We start from the raw sequence: 7679 nt of genomic DNA, 5'->3' as shown, positions 1-7679 counted from the left end.
GCAATCCAGATACTGAGAGGTTATCATGTTTGGTCCTTTATCTACTTTCAGCACACATCTCCCATTCTGACCGATTCCTCCAACCATCATTTTCTTAGTGATCCCTTCTCTATTCCAGCTGTTCCCTCCCTGCCTGCTCGTGAGGCAGGCTTCCAACTATGGAGCAATCTTCCTGACCCTTCTATCTACTATCCTTGGGTGTCGGTCTTGTGTTATGTTATTCTAGACTCCACAAATGATTGCAGTCCTTCTATGTCTGCCCCTCTCTTTCTGACTCATTTCACTTAGCATGACGGTAACTAAAGGTTTTTTTTTGTTTGTTTCACTTTTTGGGTCACACCCAGCGATGCTCAGGGGTTACTCCTGGCTCTGTACTCAGGAATTACTCCTGTCGGTGCTTGGGGGACCATATGGGATGCCGGGGATCAAGCCCAGGTCAGCCGCATGCAAGGCAAACGCCCTACCGGCTGTGCTATTGCTCCGACCCCCTAAAGTATTCTTTTTTTTTTTTTTTTTTTTTTGCTTTTTGGGTCACACCCAGCGATGCTCAGGGGTTACTCCTGGCTTTGCACTCAGGAATTACTCCTGGCGGTGCTTGGGGGACCATATGGGATGCCGGGGATCGAACCCAGGTCGGCCGCGTGCAAGGCAAACGCCCTACCCGCTGTGCTATCGCTCCGGCCCCGCCTAAAGTATTCTTAAAGGCTAAACAGTTACCAGCATTTGTAGATGCCACTAGCAGTTTCTTTAAGTGAAGTGACATAACTATTGTGCAGGGATACTGAGTTGAAGGAGATTGTGGGATTCTCCAGAAGCAAGCACCGAAGTCAAAGAAGTCTGTGCTCTTGGCCAGGGACACAGGCGGCCCCAGGGTTGAGTGCTGTGATGAAGGACGGCTGGGATGTGGGCCACCCTCCCAGTGCAGTGAGTCAAGGGGAAAAGTTGCACACGCAAAGTCACGGGTGTGGCCAGCTCCAAACCAAAGGAGTACCTCAGAATTATCTGTGCTAAAGGCTACTTCCTCTAACTTTGTACTTTCATTCAGTGACTCTACTTGTTTTAAAGTAATTACTGGCCAGCTCTCTGCTAATATCAGTGTTATAGCAGTTGAGGGGCATATATACATGTTTATGTAGGTAATACGGGTATCTAAATATGATATATCATGTATATTTGCATCTATAACCACACTGATTTAACTACCTTGATTTAGTCTGAGTCGCTGCAGAGAAGTAACTTTATTAGGGCTGGAGCAATAGCACAGTGGGTAGGGAGTTTGCCTTGCACGCAGCCAACCCGGGTTTGATTCCCAGCATCCCATGTGGTCCCCTGAGCACTGCCAGGGGTGATTCCTGAGTGCAGAGCCAGGAGTAACCCCTGAGCATCACTAGGTGTGACCCAAAAAGAAAAAAAAAAAAGACAAGAAGTAACTTGATTAAATAAAGATGGACTTTTAAATTCCCCCGTGTACCAATAAATCACTATCACTGTATCACTGTCATCCCGTTGTTCACCAATTTACTCAAGCGGGCACCGGTAACGTCTCCATTCGTCCCAACCCTGAGATTTTAGCAGCCTCTCCTTACTCGTTTTGTCCAACGATGTTATATATACTATATATATAATATAAAATATATATTACGTTTATATATATATTATATATTTCCCTTTATGGAGGGAGGGAAGGGGGCTGGAGTGATAGCACAGAGGGTAGGGCATTTACCTTGCATGAGGCTGACCCAGGTTCAATTCCCTGCATCCCATATGGTCCCCTAAGCACCGCCAGGAGGAACCCCTGTGCATGGCTGGGTATGATCCAAAAAAAGATGGAGAGAAGGTAATGGCAAGTTTATTATACTTTTTTTTGGGGGGGGGTCACACCCAGCGATGCACAGGGGTTACTCCTGGCTCATGCACTCAGGAATTACTCCTGACGGTGCTCAGGGGACCATATGGGATGCTGGAAATTGAACCCGGGTTGGCCGTATGCAAGGCAGACACCCTATCTGCTGTGCTATTGCTCCAATCTTAAATGCGACTGTATCAACTTATTTTTGTTACGAAGCCAGGCCTCTTCTAGCCTCTGTTTTACTCAGGTTTCCTCGGTCTTCTTCCAGATCTTTCCACGGCCCATTTCTCACCTCTGCCATGGCAGTTCCTCAATGATGGCTTCCTGGCCATTGTTAAATGCACTTCCCTGTCATATCCGGTATCTCTGGGTCACTGCCTGTCTGCATTTTTGGCAGTTCACTGGGTGGTTGGTGATTTGCAACCTCCTTTTTGAAAATAAGTTTCGGGAGACAACAGGTTGCACTCTTTTCTCCCCTAATATTACATGGCCCTTGGTTAGTATTCAGTAACATTTGCCAGATCATAAAACAAGAGCTGGGAAGATGGCTCTGTAGTCAGGGCGCATACCTTGTACATGCCAGCACCTGAGTTTGCTCCCTGGCACTGTGCCCCCTACCTTCCCACCACTGGTCAGGCAGCACCATGTCCGTGACCTAAGCATTGAACTGACCTACCCGACTCCTCAGCAGTGCTCCCAATGTTGGGCCCTGCCTCCAGCAGAACCCTTAGTTAAAGCATATTTGAAATAATCCAAAAACATTTTGATTTGACACAGAGCATATGAATTTTATTGGTTTTGTTCTCGTGTTTCTGAAACTTAACAAGTATATAATGTGAATTTGGAGGTTTATTTGTTCACTTTTTAATTGACTGTTAGGGAATGAATCTAAGGCCTTAATAATGCAAGTTATGCTGCCTATCACAGAGTTGCATCCCCGATGAGATTTTTATTGTTGTTAATGCCAATTTTAGTTATTTTGATAGTATCATGGAATTTTCGTTATTAGCTGAACATGTATATCGTACATATGGGCTGGAGCGATAGCACAGCAGGTAGGGTGTTTGCCTTACACGCAGATGACCCGGGTTTGATTCTTCCACCCCTCTCGGAGAGCCCGGCAAGCTACCAAGCATATACCGCCCACACGGCAGAGCCTGGCAATTCGATATGCCAAAATCAGTAACAGCAAGTCTCACAATGGAGACGTTACTGGTGCCCACTCGAGCAAATCGATGAACAACGGGATGACAGTAATACAGTGATTTCCTTTTATGATGATGTGTCAGCAGGCAACCTCCACTACCCAATTGCCACCACGCTCCAGGCCGCTTTCCACATGTTCGGGCCAAGCCTCACGCATGAACAAAGTCCCATGGAACCCAGGTACCAATAAATATCACTATCACAATCGTCCCGTTGATCCTCGATTTGCTCGAGCGGGCCCAGTAACGTCTCCATTTGTCCTAGCCCTGAGATTTTAGAAGCCTTTCTTTACTTGTCCTTCCCAACAGTGCCACAGTAGAGGCTCTTTCAGTGTCAGGGGAATGAGACCCATTATTGTTACTGGTTTTGGCATATGAGTACACCACAGGGAGCTTGCCAGACTCTCCCATGCAAGCAGGAAAACTCTTGGTGGCTTGCCAGGTTCTCTGAGAGGGAGAACTGGGTTATAAGATGTCACGTGGCTACTTCCAGGAGCTTGGTTTTACACTCTGGATGTTGGCCGTTGTTTGGATTACATGGCACTGGGGGCATTTTCTGGATGTTACTGCCTAGCTACTGGAAAATGGGGGATCTGGGCAGAAGAGGCTCAGTCCTGATCTGAGCAGGCTTGGAGATCTCAGCCCTGGGTCCGTCACACCTGGGTTCCTCTGCTGGTTCCTTCATGCGTGAGGCTCGTCCAAACGTGTGGAGAGGGTTGTGCATGGCTGTGTCTGGGTTCTGGAGGTCTTTGGCTTTAGGGGCTCTGCTCTGCTTGGGGCAGGGAGGAAAACTCAACCCACCCCCTCCGAGGGGCCGCAGTGAAGACAGCCATGTGCGGGGGCTGCAAAAACCAATAAATAAAGGGCATATATAAATCCTTATCTTAGATCTTCATGCCATTGTTAGAACTATATTTTATTCATAGTGGTGCAATGTGATTCAAATTAATGCAGCTCAAAAGTTTGAGGATTCTTTAAAAAATAATAATAATAATAACTTAATTTTCAGAGACCACAGGCCAGTAGTCCCTGGTCCCTGGAAGCAAAATCCTTGTGGAGGAACTTGTTGCAATCTCAGACTTCATATTGCAAACACACCAGGAAACGAAGCGACACGAATTCACACCAACACAGACAGTAGCACAGAATGAGACCCTTAAAGCCTTAAACACTGAGCCATATAAACAATATAAAACATGTAGGTTAGAACAAAAGAGAAGGGGCTGGGGCGATAGTACAGCGGGTAGGGCGCTGCCTTGCACATGGCTGACCCGGGTCCAGTCCCTGGTACCCTACATGGTCCCCCAAGCCCCCCAGAAGTGATTCCTGAGTGTGGAGCCAGGAGGCACCTGAGAGCACTACAGGGTGAGGCCAAAAAGAGGAAAAGCAAAGCATCAAACAGACTTACGTAAAAGTAGCCAAACAGAGGCAAAGTAAAGATGAAACGGAGTTTCACAACATGTTACTCCAGAAAGTACATCTGAAGGTGTATGGGGGTGAGGAGCGTCTGGGCAGCTCAGAGCCTGGCAGCAGGAACCAGTGTCCAATTGCCTGAGTGCCAGGCATGATGCTGGCAGCTGTGCTGTCACTGCAAGTACCTTCGTGCAGTGCCACGGACAGGTGTTAGTCAGCTCCCCAGCCCCCGGGGCGCACCCCCAGTGTGCACTGCTACGAGATATGTGAGCACTGCCACTAAGTAGGGTAGCCTTCTTGCAGGCACAGTTGTGAGCACTGCAGCATGAGTACCACCCCACTGCACATGCATGCACATACCACAACTAAAGGACACCCCTCAATGGGAAGCACCGCTACCAGTAGCTTGAGGACCATCGCTGATGTGTGACCCTGGCAAGCAGCATCTGGGTGCAGAGACAGTGCAGTGGGTACGGTGCTTGCCTGGCTCACGGCCAATCTGGGGACACTCCCAGCACCACCCGTGGCCCCTAAACACAGAGCCTGGAATGTATCCTGAGCAGCCCCGAGTGTGGTCCAAAAACAAAACTGTTGGGGCTGGAGTGATAGCACAGCGGGGAGGGCGTTTGCCTTGCACGTGGCCGACCCAGGTTCGAATCCCAGCATCCCATATGGTCCCCTGAGCACCGCCAGGGGTGATTCCTGAGTGCATGAACCAGGAGCGACCCCTGTGCATGGCCGGGTGTGACCCAAAAAGCAAAAAAAAAAAAAAAAAAAAAACTGTTGGATGGGATGTAACGTAGTAGGCAACCAATCTCAGCTAACAAAATACAAACCCAGAAGGCTCAATCTGGAACATTTTAGTAATCTCTTATGCAAAGACTTCATGGTTCCATGGTGAGGTACAATGATCTTCACTAACTTTCTTCTAAGGAAATATTTTTCAGTCATTCTGTTAATAAATTATTTATAACCAGCAATATAAAATAAATTATTGAGGGCCTGTGTAGTTCAGGAAATGAGAGAGAATGGTCCCCTGAGCACCATCAGATGTGGCCCAAAAACCAAAACCAAAAACTAAAGCAATGCTTATCAAAAATAAGAGCAATCAGTGAACAGAATAATCAATAATCAATACTCAAGAACTGAGGATAGTGTTTTAAGCAGAATAATAAAGCTAGGCTAGAGATGGGGTTCAGTGGTAATGTGCCTTGTCTGTGTGAGACCCGACTTTTATTCTCAGCAAAAGAAAAGAATGCTAGAGAAAAAGAATAGAGCTAAAGAATTCTGTGTTTGTGTGTGTGTGTGTGTGTGTGTGTCACACCCGGAATTACTCCTGGCAGTGCTCTGGGGACCATATGGGATGCTGGGAATCAAACCTGGCAGTGCTCTGGGGACCATATGGGATGCTGGGAATCAAACCCGAGTCAGCCTCATCCAGGCAAGGCAAATGCCCTACCCACTGTGCTATTGCTTGAGCCCCCCAGAACTTTAAAATTTAAGCTGAACTTGAAAATGCAATACCATACCCAAACTAGAAGCAACTGTTAGAGTCAGAAAGCTGAAACAGAACAGTGAAAAACACCCAAACAGACCAGGGGAAAAAAAACTGAAAAAACACAAAACAGCATAAAAACTTTGTGAGATACAAGAGAATAACCACATCATAGGAGGTCGGCAGGAGAGCTGAGGAAGGGCTAGACACTTTTATTTGAAAAAATAGCTGAGAATTCCCTAAATTAGTAAGGAACCAAATATTCAGTTCCAAGAGGCTTAAAAGTGCTCCCAACAATAAACCCAAATAGTACCATGCTGGTAAGACACTAAAGACATGGACAGAATGTTTAACAAGCATTTAGAGCAAAACCAAGTCATCTGCAAGGGAACCCCAATTAGACTATCATTAATTTTTCAGTGGATGAGCCAGGAGCAACCCCATGCATCTCCAGGTGTGACCCAAAAAGAAAAAAAAAAGCTCATGTTATTTTGACACCAATGTTGTGTGCAAATAAATGTTCTGGAGAGAAGTCAAACTGCACCTGCGAGAAGACACTATGTCTGAGAGATGGATGGTACAGAGTGAACGGGCCAGAAATAACCCCTGAGTATCAACAGATACGGCCCAGTAACAGTACAAAGCAAAACAAAAAAATCGTGGCAGTGATAAGAGGGTTGAACTGAACTTGTATTTTGATTGTGCTTTGATTATGTTTTGGGCTTCACCCAGTGGTGCTCAAGACTTACTCCTGCTCTACTCAAGGATCACTCAGAAACCATATTGTCACTGTCTACGCCTGCCAAGCTAGCAGCACAGCGCCTGACACTGCATAGTCTCTTTAGCCCCTGGCAGTGCTTTTTTATTAATCAGAAGGTAATGATTAATCAGAAGGTATAAGGTACCAAAATGTATTCAAAAGGTATAGCGAAAGCTTTATCAAAGTGTATTCCTAAAGTTTTTCCTGAAAAATAGCTCAAGCATCATGAGAAAATTCCCCCATTTTGGAGTCCCTGTGAGTCACCGTCCCTCCTGCTCCTCCGAGACTGAGCATCTGCCAGAGGGTGTCTCTGGGGTAGGAGAGCGCTGTCCCCACCTGCAGGTGTATTGTTCAGAGGCCCTTTCCTGCCTGGTGAAAATATCATCATGTCGTGAAAGCGGGCATTTGTGCCATCTTATCCTAAAACATATGCATCCACGGTGGGCCCCAGACATCTATAAATCAGCCTTGGGTCGAGGAGCTGTGGGTGCTCTGAGGAAATCTGCCCCGCAGACCACTACTGCCATGATTCTCGAGGGGGCAACTCTTCGCTGACAGAATGGGCAGGATGTGATGTATAAGGAAGGAAGGAAGGGACCAGGGTAACTTTGCCCAAGGAGGCGCAGGCCAAGCTGACACAGCCCCGCAGGTGTAGTCTGGCGCTCGTGCCACCACAAAGGACAGCGGGATGCAGAGCAGAGCTCCCAGGGCATCAGGGACTGTGGGCATGAGGGGTGCGACAGGGTGGGGACGGGGCATAAACCTTGGTCCAGCCACAAGGCCCACATTTTCTCCTCCCTGGTTTTCTCACTGTCCCGCACACCCTGGAATCTTGCCTTTCTCTCTGTGAGAATTCACCCTGTGGCCAGGTGACTGTCTGCTCCCCTCTCCTCCTGCTCAGCTCCTCAGCTAAGCGCTGCTGTCCTGAAGTGAGGTCACACCCCCACCCGCCACGGG

Source organism: Sorex araneus, chromosome 1, assembly GCF_027595985.1.
Source record: "Sorex araneus isolate mSorAra2 chromosome 1, mSorAra2.pri, whole genome shotgun sequence".
In the NCBI taxonomy this organism is placed as follows: Eukaryota; Metazoa; Chordata; class Mammalia; order Eulipotyphla; family Soricidae; genus Sorex; species Sorex araneus.
The sequence above is the reverse complement of the archived record's forward strand: the minus strand, read 5'-3'. Positions refer to the sequence as shown.